General features: G+C 47.6%; 1 protein-coding gene and 1 long non-coding RNA gene across 2 annotated transcripts in view; both read right to left on the bottom strand.

Annotated features, from left to right (window-relative positions):
* Positions 1–12408, bottom strand: part of CHST13 (carbohydrate sulfotransferase 13) — an 841732-nt gene that overhangs the window by 542230 nt on the left and 287094 nt on the right. The gene's annotated exons all lie outside the window — the stretch shown is intronic.
* The window catches only part of LOC137531638 (uncharacterized), a 38929-nt gene that overhangs the window by 3206 nt on the left and 23315 nt on the right, over positions 1–12408 (bottom strand). The window contains exon 2 of the long non-coding RNA XR_011023691.1: positions 4532–4725. This is a non-coding gene — a long non-coding RNA (uncharacterized lncRNA). The remainder of the gene's footprint in view (positions 1–4531; positions 4726–12408) is intronic.

Genomic DNA, 12408 nt, shown 5'->3' on the forward strand with positions numbered 1-12408 from the left:
GCCGCATCTACACGCGTAGATGCGGCCGCGATGTTCCTTAACAATCGAGCCGCTTATGCGGCTCGATTGATAAGATCCGACAGGACGGATCTTGCTTCCGCCGATTCCCTGCTCGCTCCCCGCGAGGGGACAATGGCAGGGAATCGAGCGGAAGATAAGCGGCGCCGGCGGGGACGAGCGGGGTATCGAATCCGGCGCACGCACGGCGAGCGGGGATGCGGGAGGCACGTGCAGGGACGCGGGAGAGGCGATCCGGCAGCTAATCGAGCCGCCGGATCGCCGCCTCATCTACACGTGTAGATGAGGCTTTAAGCCCAATCTACACGATACAATTCTTTGTGCGATTCGATTATGATTCTATTTACGATTCTATTAAATCCGACATGTCCGATCGGGATTCGATTTGATTCAATTCGATTCGCCATTGTTTTGCAATGGCAAATCGAATTGAATCGAATTCAAATCGGACATGTTGGATTTAATCGGATCGTAAATAGAATCGTAATTGAATCGCACAAAGAATCGGATCGTGTAGATTGGGGCTTAATGCTGGGTTCACACCATACAATTTTCTGTTAGATTTACCTGCCAGATAGATAAAGTTCAACATATTGGAAATGTATCTATTTTACCAGCTATCTGCCAAGCAATTAGGCATTGTTCTACTCAGCAGGAGATAAACAGAAGACAATGCACCAGAGATAATGACCATTCTCTACAGAAAATACTCTAATTATGCAATCTGACAGAAGAATCTGACAGAAAATTGTATGGTGTATACCCAGCATAACAGAAAATTCTGTATGGTGTATTCCCACATCAAAATGTATCATGATTAAAATGAGGTCACATATACGTAATTTGACTCTGCACAGCTATTCATTGTTCTCAATCACTAATTGGTACTGTGCCATTCTTTATTTACGTAGCCTCAGAAGAGTCAGAAAAAGTCCACAAATGTCACCATTATGCAAAGCTAACAACCTGGGCTAGTTGGTAAGCTACCAACTCCTGTGGTTTTGCTGAAACTTTCCCAAGTTTGATCATAATGTTGAAAATGACATTGTTTTTGAATGATGAGTTGAGTTTATCCCTACCTAATTTTTATGTGACAGGAGCCCAAGCTATAAGACACATCCAACGTGATTCTACAACTTAATATTAAAATGAGTATTATAGATGCAAGATTCACTACACTCAACCAGTAAAATGTGCTGTGAGTGTTCGATTATGCAAAAGGAGAGATAAAGTCACCCACACAAATAGCATCACTTAGGGAGTTCCATAATATATATAGGCAGTAAGTTTTATCAAAACTTTAATCACAAAGTTTAAAAACAATTAAAAGACATTGCCCCTGTCCATGATCCACAATAATGCGTAACCATATATATGCGTCAATATCTCAATACCTGGTGTTACCAAATGTATATCACATCCTGGCATGCTCAGATAAAAGCGTGCACCAGTATCTGATCCCGGGTTTAGGACATGGGCAAGATTAAACGTGCATTTGCAGATATAATGACAAATACAATAACAAAGTGCATCATGCTAAAAGGATATTGCCAAAGAAGTAAAACATAACAATCCCTGTGCAAAACAACAAGAAACTATTAACCAAAGTGTTAATATATACAATTATAGTAGAAAGGTGCTGTTGCTATATTATGATGCTGGTAGGTGACCACATAGTAGGTTATAAAAGTGAATACTTCGTCCAGGTTGGTTAGAGCCACCAGGATAGGATCAAGGAGAGTGAGGTAACACTGTATAGGTCAGGTTGGACAAGTCTACCGGTATTGCTGGCGTCACCCTGCTTTCTCAAGACTGCAACCCTGCAAAGGAGTAGTGGTCTTGTGGGTCTTAAATACTATGTATAGCTTTCTACGTGAGCCAGCTAATAAGCGGTGAACGAAAGGTCATAGTATTTCCCGGAGCATCAATGGAATGCAACCAGGAAGTGTTGGAACACAAAGTATCCACTTTACATAGTTACATAGGTCAACATAGGTATACTGTAGGAGTCCTGCGGTGAGGGTTGTGCGTCCATAAAGTCGCATCCAAGTGCAACTAAAAAGGAGATGTGTGTCTTTTGCCAAAGGGCATATGAAGCACAACCCGGAAGTGAGCAATGTAATCCTACGCGCCCACCTTATCAGCCGGTCCTGGAGCACTGGTGATGCGCTACCATGAAGGAACCGTACTGGAATGCCGATATGCGATCCATTTCCTCGAAATATCACCCACACTCTCCATTAACCCCTATTCTAATAATGCCCATAGCGGCTGTATGTGACTAAATCCCACCGGGGAGCTAAAGGGAGAAGACATAGGCCCAAATGCAATTCACTTTTTCTCCTAGGTGATATGGTCATACCTTGTCATGTCATAAAATGCATTTATTAAACCACTAGCAAGCAAGAAAATACTCAAAATAATTTTAATTTTACTTTTCACCGTGATATTAAGACTCTCAGCCTATGCAGGTGCTGCACCTGCTGGTTTTAAATAATATTTAAGCTGGCCATACGCTTGTAGATTTATCACTCAATGTTCCAAAATGATTGATTCCTTTCTGAAAAGGATCGATTCAGAAGGAATCGATTCCTACCATACACTGCACATCAATTTCCAATAGATTCCAGCAGAGCTGCACTGTTTGATGCTGCACGGTGGTGTAGAGTGGTTAGCACTCTTGCCTTGCAGTGCTGGATCCCCAGTTCAAATCTCAGCCAGGTCAACATCTTAAGGAGGCGTACATCAAAAAAGGGCATCGGGAAAAAAGGGCGTGTGGTGTAAACGATAAACAGTATTATCGTTTATAGAAATATTGTATAGAATTTCGTTTACAAATAGTGTTTTAAGAATTTATAAATCACTAAATAATGAGTATGAGATCGGCAATTCTTAAAACGTTAATCTTCCCTGTTTGTAAACTGAAACTTATATTTACGTTTGTTAAAAACCCTCCCTGTACCTATCCCTAACCCCTAAGACCCCCCAGTTGGTGCCTAAACCTAAGACCCCCCTATTGGTGCCTAAACCTAAGACCCCCCTGTTGGTGCCTAAACCTAAGACCCCCCAGTTGGTGCCTAAACCTAAGACCCCCCAGTTGGTGCCTAAACCTAAGAGCCCCCTGTTGGTGCCTAAACCTAAGACCCCCCTGGTGGAGCCTAAACCTAAGACCCCCCTGGTGGTGCCTAAACCTAAGACCCCCTATGGATAATAATGTTTTACAGACATTAATAAATAAAAAATGTAAATAAAAAAATGTAAATAATTTTTTGGGTGGATAATAATGTTTTAAAAATGTTGTAGAAATAGTGATTTAGTATCTTTATAAACGCTATTCGTCACGGGCTCATTTAGGAAAGTTAAATCATCACAAACATAGTTATAAATCCTTAAAAATCTCCGGGCGCCGTTTGTTAAAACGTTAATAATCTCCAGCGCCTTTTTTTCCCTGTTCGGCACCCATTAAACGATATTTATAATGGGAGTGAATGGGGCGCCCTTTTTGTCCACTTGTCTCATGCGCCCAAATCTCCTGCTTCCCTTAAGGAGTTTGTATGTTCTCCCTGTGTTTGCATGGGTTTCCTTCGGCACTACAGTATCCTCCCACATTCCAAAAACATACAGATAAGTTAATTGGCTTCCCCCTAAATTGGCCCTAGACCACGATACATACACTACACGATACATACATAGACCTATGACTATGGTAGGGACTAGATTGTGAGCCCCTCTGAGGGACAGTTAGTGACAAGACAATCTGTACAGCGCTTAGTAATATGTCGGTGCTATATAGATACTTAAAATAAAATTAATATTATAATATAATAAAGCTATAGGCTGTTGATCTGCCAATGCTCTTGACCCGCCCCGAATGTTTTACATTTTTCATCCTGTCTGATCGATTTTCAGTCAAAATGGATTTAAAAAAAAACCATCGATCTGACATATTGGGAATCAATTCCCAGCAGATGAATTGAATCCACAAGGAATCAAACAAGAAAAACGATGAGTGTATGCTCAGTACTAGACTCTAGTTACAAAGACCTATTTGGTATTCCTGCGTCAAACCCTTGTAAACAAGAGCCAGAAGGAGTTGATATAGAAAAGTGGTTTGCAGACATCACTGGAGGCCATCAACAAGTAGTGATCTGCAGCATGCCAAGACCTCCTTCACTGCTTCATTTAACGGATGTAGCAGAAAATAAACTAACATGTTTTGGAACTAATAGCAGCCCTTACTCATGGCATGTCAGCCTGATTCCTGTCCATTTGTTAAATAAAGAATTTCAGGAGGCTTTGGCGGGCTGTGCCTCTTTACCTGCCAATGTCTATTTTTATGACTGAACATAAAAAAATAGATATAAAAAAAAGAACTACAGATTCACTTGAAAAAAAAGATAAACATCGGTGTCAGTACAAACAGGAGATAAATGAGTTTTCTATCTAAAAAGAAAAGTTTACGGAGACTCTTGCCAGATGCAAAGTTGTTTTTTCCCATCAGTGATCCGCTGACCTATATTTGTGCTGCAATCAGCAGTGCAAGTCTGATGATTGTTTCAGGTGAGATTGCAGCAAACAAGAGGCACAGAGCCCAGGCAGAAATTGGAGGTAATGTTGTTCCAAGGGAAGGGAAAATGGAGGCCACCTCTCACCGCTAACACGCAACGGCTTTCCGTCCCTCCTCGCTCTCTCATTCTCTTCATGTTCCTGTAATACAAATCAAAGGCACTTAAAGCTTGGTGGGGAAACATATTGCATTGTTATTTAAAGGGAAATGGCTTATGACAGCAACATAGGAACCATATATCACAGCTAGTATAGAGCGGTAATTTCTGTGAACAGATATGGGCCCCTGCCTAATAGACTATCCATAATGATTAGGCTTTGAATTAGTCTTAAAGGAGGAAGGTGTATAATCACTTTGTGACTGGCTGTCTTGGTGTTTTGTGTACTAGAAAATAGAGCATGAGCCTGGCGTGCTCCCACTGTCACTTCCTGCAGGACAGACATCCACAGCTGAGATATGGCCCTGTCAGGCGCTTCTATAGAGGCTAAGGGGCAATTGCCCTAGGGGCCCAGAGCCTGTAGGGGCTCCCACAAGGTGTCTCCCCTCACCCAAACTTAACTGTGCACCCCGGGTAGAGTAGCGTCTCACCTGCCCTGATGGTCGCGCTCCTCTGTCAGTCTGTGGTCCCTGCTGGACTCCCCGACTTCATCCTCACATTGGCGCCTTTCCACCATGACCTGACGGCATATAATTATGTAATAACATGGAGTGCGTGCAGCCACAGAGTGGCAGATGAGTACTAAGAAGCTTCAGGGGCCCCAGGGAGCAGAGTTAACTTGGGGTGTGATCTTGGGGTAGGGCAGCAGTCAGCTCAGAAGCCCTGGAGGGGGGGGGGGATTTGGCTGCAACAGTGGGCCCATAATGCCATTTTGTGGTCAGGGGAGGGGTGTATGTCAGAGGCCCCTGGGTTAATTTTGCCCGAGGGTCCCATTGTTACTAGCTGTCAGGGAAAAACCCTTTGGATGTCTTAAAGTGGAACAAAATTCAGAATGTCTTCTCTCCTCTAAAAGATTAGCCACGACATGATAACCTTTATGGACATTTTTTCTTATTACAATTTATGTTCTGTATAATTCCTCCATCACTAACCCCAACTGCTCCCTATCCCACTATATTCCTCCTTCACTGATCCCCATCGCCTATAACCCAACAATATTCACCCCATTGCTTCCTATTCTATACCACTCTCCCATTAATGTTACTGACTGCATTTTATCCCATCCCGCTCCTTCACCATTTATCCCCACCTACTGTTTCATCTCATTATTCCATCACTGATCCACTCTCCCACCTGTCCCACCCTACTCCATCATTTAATCTGCACTGCTTCCTATCAAATCTTACTTCTCCACCACTGATTCTCTTCTGTGCCATAAGTGATCCCCACCACCTCTTGTCCCATCCCTCTCCACCATCATTTTTACCCAATGAATCTTATTCTACCCCACTCCTACACTGCTTATCACAACTGCTGCCTGGCTCCTCCTATTCTAACTTTGTTCCCCACTGGCATTCATCACATCCCATTGCTCCAGTGCTAGCCATTGGGTTCTGCTCCATCTCACAATTCCATAAATGATATCCACTGCCTCCTATCCCATCCCAATTCCCCACCACTGATCCCTACATCTGCAACCTCATGTCATCCTTCCCTCACTGATTCCACTACTGCCTGTCCCACTCTATCCCATCATTGTTCCCCACTGGCTTTCATCACGTACCATTCCTCCAGTAGGAACCACCATTGGCTTCTCCTCCATCCCTCATCTCAATAAATGATCTAAACAGCCTCCTATCCCATCCCACTTCTCCACCACTGATCCCTACTGTCTGTTGCCTCATGTAATTCTTCCATCACTGATATCACTGAGCCCCACTACTGCCTGCTCCACCACCCTATCCCATTATTGATCCCCACTGCTTCTTATCAAGTCCCACACCTCCACCACTGCTCACCATTGCCTACTGCTCCATAAATGATCCCTATTTTCCATCACTTAGACTAATAGCCAACTGTCGTCCCATCCCACGTCTCTGAGATGAATCCCCATCCTGCTCCTGCATCACTGCTTCTTGTCTCATCAAGCATCTCCACTACTAATCCATGTTGCCTTTTGTATAGTTTTATGTTTCTCGCAGCACTCAGCTAATTAATATAATATAACAGATTTCCTCTGTAAGTAAAATTGGTGCGTGCCTCCTACTGGTTTCTATACATCACTTCTGGTTGCTCATAATAGCGTTCATTAGATAAATGCTCTCATTAAACAGTGGTCAGGGTGAGTTACCGTGTATCTGCAAGCCCCTGGTGACTGGCACAGAGACACAGCCAACTGTCACATCGATTGCTGCAATGATATTATATGGAAAACAAGGCACACACCTGACTTCACCGGCCATAATTTACCAACAATTATCTGCACAATCAATGTCCTGTAAGAGAGGGAACTAATTGTTCTGATATTTAATAGGGGTCTGGGGTTGAGTGATCACATGTGGGAGCCAAGCTGCTCCGAGCAATGAGACAGAGACAGTGCATAATCACTGCAAAGGTTCCTTATTAAGTACATTCTGGCAGTTTACCCAGCTGCAGATATATAACAAGCCTTACTTATTGTGTTTGGATGGGGCAGGCACAGGTATTAAAGCGCTATTGATGAACAAGCAAAATTAATTCCTCGGGGAGACATTGGCTGTGTTATTTAAAAGCTCTTTGTGTCTGTATGATTGTAAAGGAGGGTAATGCATTAAAGTAGACTTGGACACTTGCACGGGACTGAAGGAAAACAGAGAAATGCACCCTGTAGGTATTTAGAGAGTTTAGCCTGTGTAATTTCCCCTCATCTGTGTCTAATCACACGTTGTAATTTGATCCCTCAGCTGTGTCAACTGACTGCCACGGGCAGAGAGGATAATTGGAAAGCACAGGACGTTAACAATGTGTTAGTTTCCATGAAAGCAGGAAGTAGACACACTGCAAATTTATTGCAGGATTTGTATCAGCTGTAACAAACAAATGTTTTTCTTTAAGGGGCCCATTTCCACTATTGCGAATTCGCATGCAAATTGGCATAGCAATACAAGTGAATGGGACTGTTTCCACTTGTCAGGATTCCTTTGCGTTTTTCTGTGCAGAAAAAATTTGCATAGCAGAGCCATCAGAATTCGCATACTGCATACCGCTATGCGAATCGCATACAATGTATTTAATAGGAAATTCGCATGAGGTTTGAGTATGCGAATTTTCGTGCGAATTCGCATGAAAATTCGCATAGAAACAATGGAAAAGCACACCAGCACTGCCATGGTTAAATTCGCATACATCGGCATCCGCATGCGAATTTTTACCACGGCGATTCGCATCGCACAAGTGGAAATGCAGCCTAAAGGTTGTTCTATAAGTGAAGAAGGATGCCCCAAAAAATAACCATGTAGGTAGTAAATATAAAATGGCTTACCTCTAAGAAGAAGAGGCAATGCCAATATAAGAAAGACATTTTAATCTGATTAATACAATTTCTTTCATATATTGGCGTTGCCCCTTCTTCTCAGAGGTAAGTCATTTTATATTTACCACATCCATGGTTATTTTTGGCGGTGCCTTCTCCCTCCCAGTGATATTATTTACAGCCCTCTAGCTATTAGAGGTTGCTGTCAATTGTTTGTTTTATGTACCTAAACAATCGGTTTTTCTGGAGTGCGACCCACACATTCAGTGATGCTCATCTGAGCTAGGATATCCGAGTTACTCGGATATCCTAGCTCTTTTTTCACTATTCGAGCTCGAATACCGAGCTCGAATAGAATTAGCTATCCGGGCTGTGCTATCCAAGCGCACCCGGATAGCAATCAGATATCCGGAGATATCCTAGCTATCCGAGCTCGGATAGCGTCACGAGCTCAGATAGCGTCACGCCAGACGTCACCTTGAGTCCTCACAAGCCCTCTGACTGCAGCCAATCACAGAGGGGGAGCCTGGCCAAGCCCCCCTCTATAAATAGCGGACGCCATCTTGCCTCACTCGTCCTGCTTGCGACTTACTGACTGATTGTACTGAGAGAACTGCTCCAGTGCTTTTTGTCTGTGTGCAAGTGCATTGCTATTGTTCTAAACCTAGCGTTTTTACACTCCAACACTTGATCTTCAACTGTATTGCTTTGTATTGTAGATAGATTGTATTTTAGGCAGTTTAGTTTGTGTGATTAGGGACTAGGGAGGGATACTGTCACTGGTGCTGCTGCAGGCCTGCAGCCAGCAGCTAGGCCCTGTGTCTAGGCAAGGCAGCCTGCCCTGCTTTGTGGTCTAGTCTCTACCTTACCTGTGCTCTCAATTGTCCTACTCTACTGTACTACTACTTCTGTGTTAGATAGATTATTGTACTATTTTGTAGTGAGCAAGGCCCAGCTTTACTGCTATACCTGTCCTGCTGTATCTGCTCTCAGTAATCTAGTCACACCTGTTCTACTATTTAGCTCGATTCTTCTATTGTTTCTTTAGTACACTACTCACTGTACTCTAGTCTGTGTTTAGGGACCGTCAGTCAGCGTCAGCTAGGGTCTTAGTGTGCGTGCGCAGTGCACATCTGCGCTGTCCGCACCCTCCAGTTAGTGCTACACCCGTCCTCCTATTGTTTATATATATCACTACTTCTATTGTGTATTTGTTGAATTGTACTGTAGTCTGACACCGTCAGTCAGCGTCAGCTAGGGTCTTAGTGTGCGCAGTGCGCACTCTCTCGTTAGCGCTACACCGATCTCTGCTGTAGAGTACAGTACACCTGTCCGTCACCTCACACACCCACCACCACCAGTCCCACCCCATTAAAGTACCCCACTTGTCCCACCCGCCTTTACATACATACTTTTTTTTTCATTTGTATAATATTAAAAATATACAATGTCTGGAACTGGCAGCCGCGGTTTGGGCAGGGGCAGCAAGGGCAGCAAGGGCATCGCCAAGAGAGGAGGTCGTGGGCGTGGCAGCCACGCCACCACCATGCACAGTTCTGCGTCTGCACCAGTGGCTATTCCGCCATTAGCCACTGGCCGTGGATGCCTTGACCGCCCAACAGCTGGGAGTCATGCTGCAGAGACACAGCAGCAGCAGCAGCAGCAGCGTGTGGCCCAGATGTTCCTCCCACCGCCAGGTCATAGCCGTCCTATTGAGGAGAAGGACGCAGACGCTGTGGTGGAACTGATGGTGGATGAGCAGGCCACTATTAGCTCTGGAACCGAGTCCTCCACCCCCGCCACCACTCCTGTTCGCAAGAGCAGCAGCAGCCGCCCAGCACTGCCTGGGGGAGAGGAGGAGGAGTGCAGTTCTCCAGCCCCAGCGGGCGACACCAGCACCCTGTCACTCAGCACCTTCTTATGGACCCCAAGCACAGAGAAGGTATGGAGTGCTGTTGCGGAAGAATTGGCAGAGGAAGGAATGCTCATGGGCACTTTGGGGGATGATGCTTTGGACAGTCAGACAGTGGTGACTGTCCATCCGCCCATGCATGCAGAAGGGGAGTTTGGGGGATCCCAGCAGGACATGTTTGCGGAGGGGGAGGATGATGATGACAGGGAGCAGGACAAAGACTGGTTGCCAGGTCCTGGGAGTGGGGATGTCATCAGCTCTGAGGAGGAGGAGGATGCGTCTGCGGGCCTTGCTAGAAGGATCAGCATCGCAGGCATGGGCAGGATAACAAGTGGGCGTGGTATGCAGGCCACACAGCGTGCTGATCAGGAGACGAGTTCTGCCAGTGCCACCACCAGCCGCACCAAGAACCCCCCCCCCCCAACCACCACAGGGAGACCAGCGGCAGCAGCACCTTCCAGCCGAAGGGGCAACTTCACCTCCCCAATATGGAATTTTTTCACCCTTCTTTTTCACCACCTGCAACCAGTGCCGCAAGCAGCTCAGCAGAGGGAAGGAGCCCTCTGCGTTTGGCACCACCTCTCTGGTCAACCACCTTGCAGGGAAACACTTTCACGAGCATGAGGAGTTCGTGAAGTTGAAGGAAGCTGGCAGTGGCAGTGGCAGACCCGCCACCACTGCGAAGCCGTCGGCAGCAGGAGTGCGTCAGCAACGCACTGCTCCTCCTCCCTCTGCAACTCCTGCCGCCGACACTGAGGCCTGTTCTGGCAGCCAGTCCTCAGTGGCCTCCTCTGCTCCCTCCACTGCTTCCCATGCCAGCAAAAGGCCTCGCCAGACCCTGCTCAGCGACACCTTCTAGGGGGTGGTCAGGGTTCTGCCTCCCAGCAGCCGTCGCGTGCTGCAGCTGAACGTCTTGCTGGCACGGGCCATGTGCTCCCAACTCCTGCCTTATTCCCTTGTGCAGGAGGGGAGCGACATGCGTGCGCTCCTGATGTGTGCAGCACCCGATTGGCCAATCCCCAGCCGACATTATTTTGCACGCACGGCCATCCCTGCACTTCACCGCTCTGTGATGGCCAATGTCGGGAGAGGGCTGGAGCACGCAGTGGGTCATCGGGTCCACGTCACCATGGACTCGTGGAGCAGCTGGTTTGGGACAGGCCGCTATCTGTCCTTCACCGCGCATTGGGTCAGCTTGGTGGAAGGGGGTGAGGAGGGGGGAGCAGCATCGGCCGGCACTGTCAGAGCAGCAGCAGCACCAACAACGCCAACAACGCAGTGGGTGTTGCCACCATGCAGGGTCAGCGGAACAGCAGCAGGTTCCTCAAACCCCCCGCCTTAGCAGCAGCGTGAAGCCCCGCCACTGCCAAGCGCTGCTGGAATTGGTCAGCCTGGGGAAGACCAAACTGACGGCGAACCACGTCCTGGCCAAACTCTGAGAGCAGGAGAGGAATTGGCTGACCCCCAGAGGCCTCAGAGTCGGAGAGGTGGTGTCCGACAATGGGGCAAACCTGGTTGCTGCAATCAGCAGAGGAGACCTGACCCACATCCCCTGCCTGGCGCACGTCCTAAACCTGGTAGTCCAAAAGTTCCGGCGGACCTACCAGGGGATGGACCGACTCCTTGAGGCGGCAAGGAAGGTTGTGCGTCACTTCCGGCACTCGCCTGCAGCCGTGGCGAGCCTGGAAGAGGTGCAGAAGGAGCTGCACCTGCCACAGCACCGGCTCATGCTCGATGTTCCAACTCGCTGGAACTCCACCCTGGCAATGTTGGAGCGTCTGGTTGAACAGAGGCAGGCTGTCAGCCAGTACGTTGCACGAGCAACAGTTGCCTCCCTCACTGCAACTGGGCGTGCCGCCACCAACCTCCCGTCCATCATCTCCACGGAGGACTGGGGGCACATGCAGCAGGTGTGCTCAGTCCTGGCACCCTTCCTGCAGGCCACCAACATGGTGAGCAGGGACCATGCAATGGTGTGCGAGTGGGTGCCCGTGGTGTGTGTGCTGGACAGGGCCCTGTATGCACTGCTGGAAGAGGGAGCAGCAGCCTTGGACCAGCAGGAGCTGCAGGCAGCTTCACAGGCCACCTCTGAGGAGGAGGGCTCGGAGTTGGTGGAGGTCCCTGACCTTGCTGCTGATGAGGGGGAGCAGCAGAGCGCAGCTGGACTGGTGCGGGGGTGGAGAGAGGATGAGGTGGAGGGGGCAGAGGAAGAGGAGGATAGCACTCTCGGCTCTGGGGATGCCGATGATGTGCCAACAGACGTGGCCAGACTCTTCCCAATGGCAGCGCACATGCTGAGGTGCCTGCGCAAGGACCCAAGGGTGAGCCAGATGAAGTAGAGGGAGGACATCTGGATCTGCATGATACTGGACCCACGTCTGAAGGGGAAGCTCAGCCAGTTCCTGTCTGCAGGAGGAGACCGTGCGCAACAAATTAGGGATTTGCAGCTGTCCCTTGTTGAG

Source organism: Hyperolius riggenbachi, chromosome 9 (assembly GCF_040937935.1).
Source record: "Hyperolius riggenbachi isolate aHypRig1 chromosome 9, aHypRig1.pri, whole genome shotgun sequence".
Classification (NCBI taxonomy): domain Eukaryota; kingdom Metazoa; phylum Chordata; class Amphibia; order Anura; family Hyperoliidae; genus Hyperolius; species Hyperolius riggenbachi.